We start from the raw sequence: 12,857 nt of genomic DNA, 5'->3' as shown, positions 1-12,857 counted from the left end.
CGCGATTAAATAACTTTCCGTCGGTAATATTTATTTAATCGTGCTTATATATATATATATAGGGTGTCCCAAAACATACTGGTCAACGCTCGTAAAAAGGTAGAAGGGATCGAGATGAACATAAAAGTCTAATATTATCTTGGTTATAGATCTTGAGTTAAGTCTTAGGTTAGGTCCATCAATAATCGAAATATTAATTTTTCAAATTATGCGGATGAGAGCGCGCCAAGAGAAGAGCTCGATCCGCTCGATCCATAACACGGAAGAAAAAATCTATCGTAAATGTATGATAAGCTTTCATTAATTTACTGTTAATTTACTGTACCTAATTACGATAGAAATTAATTAAATTATTTGCCGATTCCATATGTTAATATTTCGATTATTGCTGGATTTAACCCAAGACAATATTGGACTTTTATGTTTATCTCGATTCCTTCTACCTTTTTTACGAGCGTTGACCAGTACGTTTTATCAATATGGGACACCCTGTATATATAATAATAATTGTTGAATAACTTTTGAAGCAGAATTGTTATCGAGTTCTGTCATAATCAAAGAAATATAATAAAAAATTTGCTTAAAAGAAACTTACAATTAAATATGAAATTTATTTTGTTTGATCGATATTTATTGTATTTTTATCTTTTTTATTACACACGTACACACATATACATTTTTTAAATTTTATATTTTTTAAACTGCATTTACTAAATAAAGCAGGTAAAAAATATGTCTACTATTACGTAAAGAATTTCATAAAAATAAATCGCGGAATGTAATTCTGCGAATACGTTATCCGAAAAAGAATAAAACGTAGATTTATTTCTGAATCGATCTAGATATATGTGAAGATAAATTTTGTCAGTGGACATGAAAAAGCAATTTAAGAGAGTTTTAATGGCCAATGTATGGGACGGTCGTGGCGACGTCGTCGAATGATTAACTCATTTATTTTGTTAAGTCAAGATTGTGAATGTTGTTATCGTGTTTATGTTAAAAGATGTCTTTATAATTATATTTGTAAATCTCTACACATGCTTATAAGAAAAAAGAAAATTTTATTACAAAAATAGTTTAATTATTTTAAATAAGAAATTATTCTTATAAATATTTTATATATGAAATGCAATATAATTCTATAGAATTATTAAATATAAATATACATATATGTGATGTATGTATATTGCATGTATATCTATGTATAATGTATACAATACATCGTACTGCAAATGTTTATGATCAGAAACAAACAAGTTTTAAAAATCGGATATGATCTTTACATCGCCAGTGAGTGAATAAAAAACTAACACAAATAAATAATTCAATTTTGACCTGACTGGTCAGATATAATTAAATACAAGCACTATCAATTGCATTTGATAAAGACTTAAATCGTTGGTCGAAACGCTTGTATTTAATTATATCTGGCCAGTCAGGTCAAAATTGAATTATTTATTTGTGTTTGTTTTTCAAACAAGTTTTATTTACATTTATCCAGAAATATTTTTTTTTATAACTACTATAATTAGGTTTGATCAATTTTTTTATATAAATGATTTTTTAAAGTAATAAACATTAGGTATTTTTAAAGTTTTGAGTTTTTCTCTTTACATTTTATATGTAATAAATACATACATATAATATAATGAAAGCAAAAGACAATGCCATCTATCGGTTTCAATAGCTCCTGGGTTAAATTATGGCTGCTTCAACTTTTCATTTGTGGGCGGGGCTAAGGCGTGGTTATCTATTTGTTTTACTTTGATTCATCATCTGTTATAAAAATTTCTTATTGTTTTACTACATAAAATTATTAAACTACGCATTGGTTACATTAAATGTCAACAAATGTACATAAAATATGTGAAAGATGAAAAATAACATTCAAAATTTGAATCTCTCCATGTAGTACTCCGCGAGGTACTTATTTTACAGTCACTTAAGCCATTTTCCTGGTAGGTGGCAGCACGAATTGGCGTTACTTGGTCGATAATGTTCTGCCTCTCTTACCGACGTCTCTGTCGGTACGAAACTTAATTTAGAGGTTGCCTCTACCTACCAAGCAGGATATATTGAGCGGTAGTTCGATGATCGCCCGTAATGCGCTTTATGGTTTGTTTTTATCGACGTGGTTATATAGTAACTCACGACCTTCCTGTTTCTCGGCGTGGTGAGTCGAATCGGCGCGATGCCCGTGTGCGCGTATGTTGGTATTGGTGTGGTATAAAATGCTCACCGTGCTGAGTCGGCAAGGCTATTCACATTTTCCCCGCGAATGCATTCCCGGAGCTATCGGTCAATAATCCAATAAACCCACGATTCGCAGTCCCATGAAGAGAAAATAAAGTACGATGCCGCGTGATTTTATTGCGTAGTAAAGCGTGATTTCGACAGATCGATGTGCGATCACCGTCGCTTCTTCGTGCGCGCGTTCTGTTACTCGCTCGCCAACCGGGTAGGTCAGGGATCTTTATTGGCTGTAAAGGAAGACGTTTTACGATCCATAAAAGCGTTTATAGCGCTCAAGTAGTCTTACCTCGGTTCTTACATCCCGGTTATATCCATTACCCCTTCCGCGGCCTTTCCAAGGGCGGCCACTGGCACGCGTTTTCTCTCTCTCTTTCCTTCTCTCGAATGCCTTTGAGATTTACAGGTTACGCTCCCGGTAACACCTCGTAAACTTGGCTTAACGACTTTAACCGGGCCTAACTGCTTCCTTCCTGCAATCAGACCCTGACCTACCTTGCACACAGTTGTCCTAGAAAAATTTCGAGATATCAATTGCACGTGGCACTGCTTTGCGATTTCATCGAAAACTTTTATAATCTTTCCCTACTCACTGAATTGGAAATAACACTTTAATTTTATTATTTACAAATTATAATTTCATCTTTTCATCAGCATATTTTTACTAAATTATTTAAAATTATTTAAATTAATTATTTAATTATTTAGTAACACAAGTCGACACAAGCGTCGTGCCATTTTTGTTATTTATTTGATATTAAATGCAAAAAATGGTGCTTAATTTATGTCTTTAAGTGGAAAGTATCTATGAGAATGACTTTAAAAAATTAATTGAGAGAAAGAGAGAGAGAGAATAATATAATTTCTTTTACGCGGAAAGTTTTACATAAATTTGAATTAATAGTTAATATTTATTTTAATTAAAAATAGCACTTGAATATTTAGTTTAGCAAGCATTTTTAGCAAAGTGTTTTTAACAAACTGTCTCATAATTGCATATATATATATATATATATATCTATATACATATACATAAACATTTTACTTATCGGTAATATAAGTTTTAGAAAGTTTATTTTTACATTTGATATCAACATTAAAAATTCAGCTTCTTGGAGGACCATTGGACCACATTTACACAACAATAAGAGAAACCGCAACATAAATATTCTGAGAATCCCTGGGTTTTGAAGTTTCGGAAATATAAAAAAGAACCACACACATGCGAGATAAAAAAAAACAGAGAATAGGTATCCTTTCTTTTTTTTTCGTTTCTTCCTTTTTTCTTTTCATATTTTTTGTCTTTTATTCACTGGAATACCGGCTTGTGAAACAAGCTGCAAGCAACATTGTACCGACTAGAAAGTCTCGATACAAAGCCTAAAATTCACTTTTTTTAAGGACTTATTCGGTAGCATATGTAACATGTTTACTATGCCTTATAGTTGATTTAATATCTGTGACTTAATTATTTTACAATTAATCGTGATATAAAAATTGCATTATTGTGAAATTATGTCACGCATTTCGCATTTTTTTGCCACATTTATAATTAAATGTGTTTTAAAAAAGTATGGTGAGCTTTAAAATTAAATAAATTTGAATGATTAAGCATAAATATCTACCATATGCATTAAGTTTAAAAAAAGATGTTATTAATGTGAAGTAAAATAAGAAAGAATATTACTTTAAATTATATCTTATTTTGTTATATTGTATCTCATCATGTTAATTCTTAAAAAAATATTTTGTGGCATAATATTTATGATAAAATTGTATAAAGTAATTAAATAGCTTTTAATGGAAATATTATTACACCTCATAAGAATTATTGCACACTGCATATGTTATACGGAAAGAATAAATAAACTATGTTGTTAAAGCTTTTACCAGGATATCAGATTACTTCTCCCGCTGATGAAATTCTCTATACAATATTCATGAAACGTTGACATTCAGATGGATCAAAACATGGAGACAATCTGTAAATTTTATAGCATTCTTAAAATGAATAAATTTTTTTATTTTAAATCGAAAGAAATCACCCGTGTTTGATCCGATAACAGACAATTAGATAATTTTTATGTGCCAATATTAGATTGTATCATATTATTAACTGCCTATGCTGATTAATTTGATGACTATCCATTTACTTAGATATTTCCGATTTCCAGACGGCTTATTTATGCGTATCGCGCGAGATCAGATTAGAATAAAAGTGGAGCGAATTGAATACATTCCTTGGCCGTGCTTACGTGATAAATATCATCCGCTCAATTTATCGTCCTTTCGTTTGCTTTATGGTTCTACGATGGGAATAATTTTAATTTGCGTTATAGGATAACATTCTTGCATATATATTTTTATGATTATATAAACGAGTGTCACATGATATATGCTACTTACAAAAAAAAAACTAAAAATATTTTCAAAAGCGACGTAAGATATGTATTACGCAAAGACGTGATAAACTAAAAGTTTCGTGCACAAATAAAAAAATTAATACAATAATATAAGAAAAAAGTTGAGAGAGAGAGAGAGAGAGAGAGAGAGAGAGAGAGAGAGAGAGAGAATGAGCTTCGTTGTGGGATCTCTCCGTGCACTTCCGCTTCTTCTAAAGTTTATATAGCCGAACAATCATCTCGCTCACCGTCGCGACTTCCCGCAGAGTGTATCACAATTAGCTGGCATCTTTCACCTCATACCATCACCATACTCTCCACTCAACTTTCATAAAACCTTCCCCTTTCTTTATATAAAATCTACGGATACGCGAGCCAACACAGAACAAATTTAATGAACTACCACGCAAACTTTTGAGAGCTTATTTCAATATTATGATGAATATAAGTGAGTTGGCACCATCTCAGTAGCGCCAAAAAATTCATGAAAAGATATATTTAGTTACTTTATGGAGCACATAATGGATTGTATAACTTGCAAATTGAGAAGAGACTAATAAACTTATATCTTCTTATTTAACGTAAAAAACAACATAAATTAACAAGAAAACTATAAGGTTGGTAAATTTGTATTTTTTTGTTTAAAAATATCCCGATTAAAATACTTATTCGTTAAAATTTAACATACTTATTTGTTACTTTAACATATTATGTTTGCTGTTGTATTAATTCAAGTAAAGTATTAAATTAGAGTAACTGAAAAAGAGTGTAAAAGTAACACAATGCGCATGTATTTTTAATTTTACACAATATATATGTTCTTTATTATCAGCGATAGAATTTATCCGTTAAAATTATTAATCCTGAATATTAGATATACATTATAATTTAAAATCTGGAATCGATTCAACAATATATTTATAGTGAATAAAAATATCAAAATTTTTATTAAAAATACTAATTATTAACAGATTTATTGCACAAAATATAAGTGAGGAAGAACGTAACTATTATCTTTTTATAAGCTAACTATTGAGCTAATAACTGAAATATAGGCAATATAGTCATGATTTGGAGGTACGATTAATTGTACTTTATATTGGAAGTGAAGTTGCGAAGCGGAAGATATTTCGAAGCGGCGGGTTTTACCCTCGCTATACACAAACTTAAGAAGTAGATGCGGAAAGGAGGGGACATGGCAGGAACGTAGTTAGTTATACGCCGTGCATGCTGGCAACAGCGCCGGTGTGTTTTTCATTTTCTTTATATCACCCTTGACGCTCGTAAAACCATTACCCATGACCAAGCGAACGCAACTTCTATATAAGCCCTATCGGTGTGCGCGTATAAACGCGCGACGTCGAGACATTCTTTGATGATACTGGAACTTCTTTTACTTGCGCACTCCTGTAGGTCCGTAAGACGAACCCAATTTCCTCGGCGACGGCAAGTCGACCCCTCGGATTTGTCCGACATGCCCACGGGAAGAATTCAGTTTTCTCGTTGGCGATTGGTTACATCTTCTCGACCGTTATCCTTTCGCAACACATTGTTTCCAATGATTTAACTGTACTGTCGATCGCCGTTGTAAAATTCGATAAATTCCAAAATTATCAACAATCTTATTATCCTATAATTTATCTCGGATTATGTTAGTATAAGCTATTATCTAAATTCCCAAACTCACGACAATGTCATGCAATACAATGTATATTGTTCGTTTGTTAATTGTGTTTTCAAACGTACGTATATTTTCTTCACATATTGGTTACATATACTTTTAATTATATTAACTGAGCGCTAAATTTTATTGTAATTAATGTCTAACATGTTCAAAACGCCATGCTCTCGTGAGGCCGAGAGAACGAGTCGGAGACTCTGATGTATAGATAAGTCAGTTAGCGACTCGCTCTAGCGCGTTCCGACATGGTGCATTTTTTGCATGTGTTTTCTTATTGCTCTTCCTTTACCCTCTTTCTCTTTCTCTCCCACTCATTTCTAACGAGTGATTCATCATCGGTGTCGCCTTCTCTCCTTTCTCTGATTAACTGGCTGGCTGGTTGGCTGGCTAGCTAGCTAGCTGGCTGGATCTTCCGCTTGTTCTGTTTTTTCTCCTTTCTTTCATCTCTCTCTCTTTTTCCTCCAAACTACTTCATGTACTTGTTTTATTCCTGCATACTGAAGTCATATCAACATATAATTCTTTCTTATTATTAAAGAAGTACTTTTCGTTTTTTGCATATTTTAGGATTCCGTCATTTATTAATATTGTAGTTCTCTTGAGTTTTCTACCAAGTAATTTATAGGTTCGATTTTTTTACTAGAAAATTGTTCCTTTTATCGTTACGCTATTATTCTTCTTATCTTTATTATACTGTTCAAATTTGATGGACGTGCTCGATGACAACATGGCATGTTTATATTTGCAAATCGCGATGTTATCGAAAATAAATATTCTGAAATCTCCCAATGTGTTTGAAAACTATTTGCCGACGCTCCTGTCTTATTTATTTCCCGATAAAACTCATCAATTTAAAAGTGATTCTATTTTATCCGATAAAGGTGCTATTGTTTTATTTAGTACTAATGAATCTTTAAGTGCTCGGAGGCGAATACTGCTTGAAATATCCATGCATTTTGATTAGTATTGATAAACGAGCATCATTCGTTTCAAAAAGTCCACCTTCGGCCCGGAAGGTGAGATTCCAGTAATTCGGTCATGGAATGGATGGGCGACGACGAGAGAGCGAGAGGAACGATGAAGTGGGCAGGGTGAGGGGATAGAGTAGGGACGGGAGGGCGTTTCACGGCACCCTGCATGGGGTAGCTTGCAACCTCACGCGACACTAGAGCCATCTATATCCCAGAAGATTTATGAGTTCCTGGTGCAGCGGCTGCTCGTAGCAACTACACGCTACACAATATCGGTATAGTGCGATGGTAGTGCTGCCCCCTGTCGCGGGACGAGCGCACTGTTGCTCCACGGGGGTTTCGCGTACTCGCGTTCGCTCAACGCCGTTCTGGCAAAAAACTCTGACTCGATCTCAATCCAAACCCCTCTCCGAGCTATCTACCAGCCCGTCAGCCACAGCCTCAACGATGTATGCATCCATAGGTGTACCTGTCCTGCCCTTGAGAAATCGCATATTTTGTACCGCTATGGTTTCTCTACATGACGCGCGAATTAATATATCTTTTTCGGAGCTGTATACCTGACAAACTCAAGATGAATGGGAATTTACTGTTTTTCTTATAATATCTTATTTACCACACTAATTAAACAGTTGAATAATTAAATTTATTAACAGAAGATATAATAGTAATTGGAAAGTATCAGTTAACCATTAACGTATCCTCAATCTTGGTCAAAAAAATTTTAAGCGGTAACACTTGTTATATACGTATACGCATACATATACATATAACTGCATTTATTGTGTATGTATATATGTTTAAATATATTTTTAATAATATGAACTGTGAATACAAATTTTGAAATATATTCTTCGGAGAGATATATATTTACGCGACATTTTTTTTATTGTCACTTTATATGTAGATATAAATATTCATATTTATTCGTTTCATCATCAGCAGATGAGAGTTGCGCCAAAAAATGACACTGGCAGTTCCTACATATAATTAAAAGTTAACAGTACAAAGAGGCGGGGTATAAGCCTTGATTTCCATTCACGATCGACCGAGCGTAGAGAATGGCAAGCCGAGATTTTCAAACAGCCCCCCAGACACAGCCGTCCGTTCGCACTCCGCGTGATATTCTACAGGGGTAACCAATGAGTATGGCCCGGAGTGGGGGGTTAGGTTCACCCCTGGTGCTACGCGAGTACGGGACGATGACGACGACGATATGAGTACTGGTATCTACCTATCTACCTATGCTTCTACACTCCATCCCACTTCACCCCATCCCCTTGATGCGGCCGGTTTACGAGCAACCTGTGGTAACGAGAGCGATAGATAATAACTGCTCCGTGCTCAATTCCACTCCCCTCCTGCACTTCTTCTCACTCCTTCTGTCTTTCTCTTTTCCAGACTCGCATTCGCGCAAAAACATACACGCGCGTGCGCGTACTCATATGCATAAAGCCAGCTGCAATCTTTGTACCCTTTGCGGCTCATTTCTCGAATGTTTCCTGCAATCTTATTAGATAGGATCGCGCCTTGATATCGCGGAAGAAGGAAACCGGTTAAGATTTATCCGCGGTCAAAAAAATAGAATGAGATTCACTTCTGTGATAAACGTTCTATGCGGTGTAAACTTGTCCGCGACTTTCACAAAATTATAATTTTGATGTTATTTTTATTTCTCGATATAGAGAAAGTGCCTTGGCACTTTTACACAGAACGCACGACGTTGTTTTGCACAGCCATATCGAGAATCGTGTTTCTGGTTTTTGCGAGTTTTAAGTAAGAGAATTTATGGCGGCTTAAAAACTCTAGTTTCTCCTTCGGAAATCCTGATAAATGAGCGCAGGAAGGACGCTTAGGTATGTACGCCAGACTCAGTTTCAGGGCGTCGCGTACTCCTGGAAAGGCGAAGTAATTCTAGGCCGAACAGCAAACGGCAGCTCAAACGGGATACATTCGCGTGTAAACAATTTCCAAGTAACAAGGATTGTGCGAGTTTGAAGAGAATTCTGGAGAACCGTTTATTGTTCAAAATTACAATTCTTTTATTCATATTTTCTTATAATAATAAGAAATAAAAATTAGTTATAGGAAATGTTTGTACTTGTTTAATAATAATACATGTAATACGTGCATTACAACAATAATACGCATTAAAAAATTATTCTGCTTAACAAAACTATTTTATTTACATCTTATACAGTCAAGTAAATTTAATTTTTTGTTGTCTTAATTCTTTCTTATCTTATGCAATATTAATCATTATTAATCGTAAACGTGAAAAAATAAAGCGAAATTAGTGATGTAAAGTTCTCTTTTTCCCTATACGACCTAGACTAACCCTTTCGCTCTTAACGTGAACTATTGATATCCCGAGATACTAACACTACCAAAATTCAGACTCAACGTGCATGTGACCGGACAAGGCACCATGTGCATTCATTCTATTACAAAAGAAGCTGAACCAGCACTCGCGGTCCAACCATCGCGTCCCCCTAGCACGTTGTATATGTATATAAAATGCCCTAAGTTGAACTCTCAAACACAGTTGGTCTAACATGACGATCTCACTTTTTAAAAAGAAAAAAGGATCTTTTACCTTCTTTTAAAAAGTTTTAAGATTTTATTTCGTTTCAATCGGATTGTCGACAAGTCAACAATCAATAACGACTTATTATATAATATAATATCTGTAATTTAATATATATAATTTGATGATATTTTTTAATTTCTTATATTAAATTAATTATAATTTTTTGTCAATATAGTTTCTTTTTTACTGTATTATTGGACCTGCAAAATTATGTTTGCCTCTCATTATTAAAAATGTATCGTATTATAAATATCTGGTAACTCATGTGGAATAAGCTAACACTCCGTCGTTTCTGTTTATGCTTCAGGTGAGTGGCAGGCTGCACCCGCTGTCTCTGCAATGCCAAATAGATGGTCGATGTGCGTATCTGTCGATCGTCAATTTATCGGTTGCGGCGAATCGGATGCTGCACCGGTGAGTGACGAACCTTCCCCACCATGGCTACCTCCCGTAGCTCACTTTGACCGATATGCTCCCAGACCAATCAGTATCCAAGTACACAGTATCATCCATATAAGCCTAGCTCTGTTGTAGTCGTTCCCCTTTTTGGTCTCTCTACCTGTAGTTTCTGCTTTGGTGCAGTAGCATGTAGATAGGGGGTTGAATTATCGAGGGTGGCCAATCAGCCAACGTCCGCGGATCTGGGGTGTGATCGTTTGCAAAAAATCGACCGAAAACAGAGTCACATTCTCCTGATGTGCATTGCGATATGTTGTATCACACTTAGAAACTGAAATACGTAATGAAAGGGCTACAACTATTTATAGGGTTAAAATATAAGACGTAAAAGGCATCTAAAACTTTCTCAATTGACGAAATTGAGTCGATGTTAATGATTAATTCGTGACGAGCTTAACGGAGGCACGACTCTTTTTCGTATTTCAATGTACAAAACTGCTATGTGCACGGTTCTCCTCATTTTCCTTTGTTTAATATATTTTCTCTCGAAAATGCGCACTTGATACAGCCTCACGAGAAAGAGAAAAAGAAAGAGTGAGAGAGAAAAAGTAAAATAGAACAATCTTGTCTGTTGATGTTACGTTTTTGTTATTAATTTTTTTATTATTTGCAAAGCAATAAGAGAGTGCGTTTATATTGTTACCACTTTCGTTTTGCTAATGGTAATTTTCGCTCATCTGTTATAAAAAGACTGTTTTATTTCATTTCGTTATTAATTAGAATTATTATTTGAAAACGTATATTGTTGCAAGTGAGACTAATGACGGAAACGGTACTTTTGATTGGTACAAAAGGAAATATATATATCGACATTTGATAATTTTGTTAATATTGTATAGAAACCTTTATGATGTGCATCTGCTTAAGTACCTGCTAAAGCGGTCGAAAGTGCGCGGTCTCGAGATAGATATCTCTTTCGAAATAAATTTGGAAAGAATCTTCTGTGGAGAGAGAGAGAGAGAGAGAGAGAGAAAGAGAGAGAGAGAGAGAGAGAGAGAGAGAGAGAGAGAGTGTGTGTGTGTGTGTGTGTGTGTGTGTGTGTGTGTGTGTGTGTGTGTGTGTGTGTGTGTGTGTGTGTGTGTGTGTGTGTGTGTGTGTGTGTGTGTGTGTGTGTGTGTGTGTGTGTGTGTGTGTGTGTGAGAGAGAGGGGGTGAAAGAGAAAGAGAAAACGTTTTTTTTTTAACATCGATCTGAGAGAAGCAAGACAAAAAGATAGATTACAAATGCGAATATTGTAATGTATGTATTCTATCTAGTACCTAGACGCCTGCTCTAAAGAGATCTGTGGCGTTATACAGTAACTCTATTCTAGTTAATGAATGTATACGAATAGTTGCTAAGAAGACACGAGAATAATACGTAAACGCAGTATTTCTAAGAGGTATGTAATGTTGATAGTTATTTATTTTGTGGATCTCTCGGAACAAATATTACATTGCTCCACTGTGCTATACATTATCACTTAGGTACATAGTCCTGTTAGGGATAGGCGTTACCTATGCATAGTAGTAGTTGTATAAATGTTCCGTGTGGCAAATTCTTCTTTTTTGTAATATATTAGGATACTAATTGTCTACAAATCTCTGAATCCTGATTATATGTAGTCCAACAGCGACCAGGGCCGCACTAGCTGCCTGTGACTAAGATTATACTCCGGCGTTTTTCGGGACGGTTGTCGTTTCGAGCGCTATTGTAATATTACATTGATTATACGATTGCTAAAAAAAAAAAAAATAAATGCGATGTAAACTTGATTACACGTCTTACGCTTCATTGTCTGCGGCCCTGGCTGCAGCAGTTTATCCCATATCAGATCCGTTATCCTTGATTCCGTCATTTATCACCCTTCGCGATACGAATTTTAAGAATTAATACACGCAATTATTAAATTATGTCGTGAGCATAATCGCGATTTTTATACAACAATAGCATTATCTAATTGATTCTAATAAGATATATAATCCATTGATTTTGTTGTTTATCATCGACGAAAGTATCTCTTTAACGCGAGTGAGATTTTCTGCCGCGTTAACAATTCCTTAACGATGTAGAGAGTGGAAGACGTGCGGCGCTTGCTTTACGGCACTTAAAGCACTCGTTAGACGTTGTCATCGCGGTACAGGATGGAACCGCCTTAACGGGCGCCGCGTTGATCCGGAGTTGAGCTTTCCACGGACAGCCATAAGTCTCGCGACGCTCCGGGATATTAATATGTTATTGCGGAAAGACTCCCTCATGAAAGTCGACAAGGACTGCAAAAATATGTCTCGCGCGTCTCAGCGTCTCCAGGGGTGGCACACACGTTCAGCATAGCACGGTGGATGCCGCTATCGTTCGCTATTCCTATATACGTGCGCTAACACGCACGGACATACACAATCGCATACCCACATGTACAGACGGAAGCTCTCGTTACTACCGTACACGTAGCGGGGAGTGGTTGGGGGCAGAATTCAGCAGACGCCATTTGTATTAATGAAGCTCCCGACAATGGTGCACGCCCG

The 12,857-nt window shown here is 35.4% G+C and overlaps 1 protein-coding gene across 5 annotated transcripts in view; it reads left to right on the top strand.

The window, feature by feature from the left end:
* LOC105835045 (homeotic protein ultrabithorax) overlaps positions 1–12,857 on the top strand; it is a 104,750-nt gene that overhangs the window by 83,033 nt on the left and 8,860 nt on the right. For 2 of the 5 annotated variants that reach the window (XR_003625616.2, XR_004962709.1), the window contains exon 3: positions 10,202–10,308. The exons of 2 other annotated variants lie outside the window; for them this stretch is intronic. The gene's annotated coding sequence lies outside the window, so the exon portion shown is untranslated. Of the gene's footprint in view, positions 1–10,201; positions 10,400–12,857 lie in introns of those variants that run through there. One more of the 5 variants, XR_003625615.2, reaches the window with a different exon arrangement.

The sequence above is a fragment of the Monomorium pharaonis genome, chromosome 3, assembly GCF_013373865.1.
Source record: "Monomorium pharaonis isolate MP-MQ-018 chromosome 3, ASM1337386v2, whole genome shotgun sequence".
NCBI classification, from domain to species: Eukaryota; Metazoa; Arthropoda; class Insecta; order Hymenoptera; family Formicidae; genus Monomorium; species Monomorium pharaonis.
The sequence above is the reverse complement of the archived record's forward strand: the minus strand, read 5'-3'. Positions and strand labels throughout refer to the sequence as shown.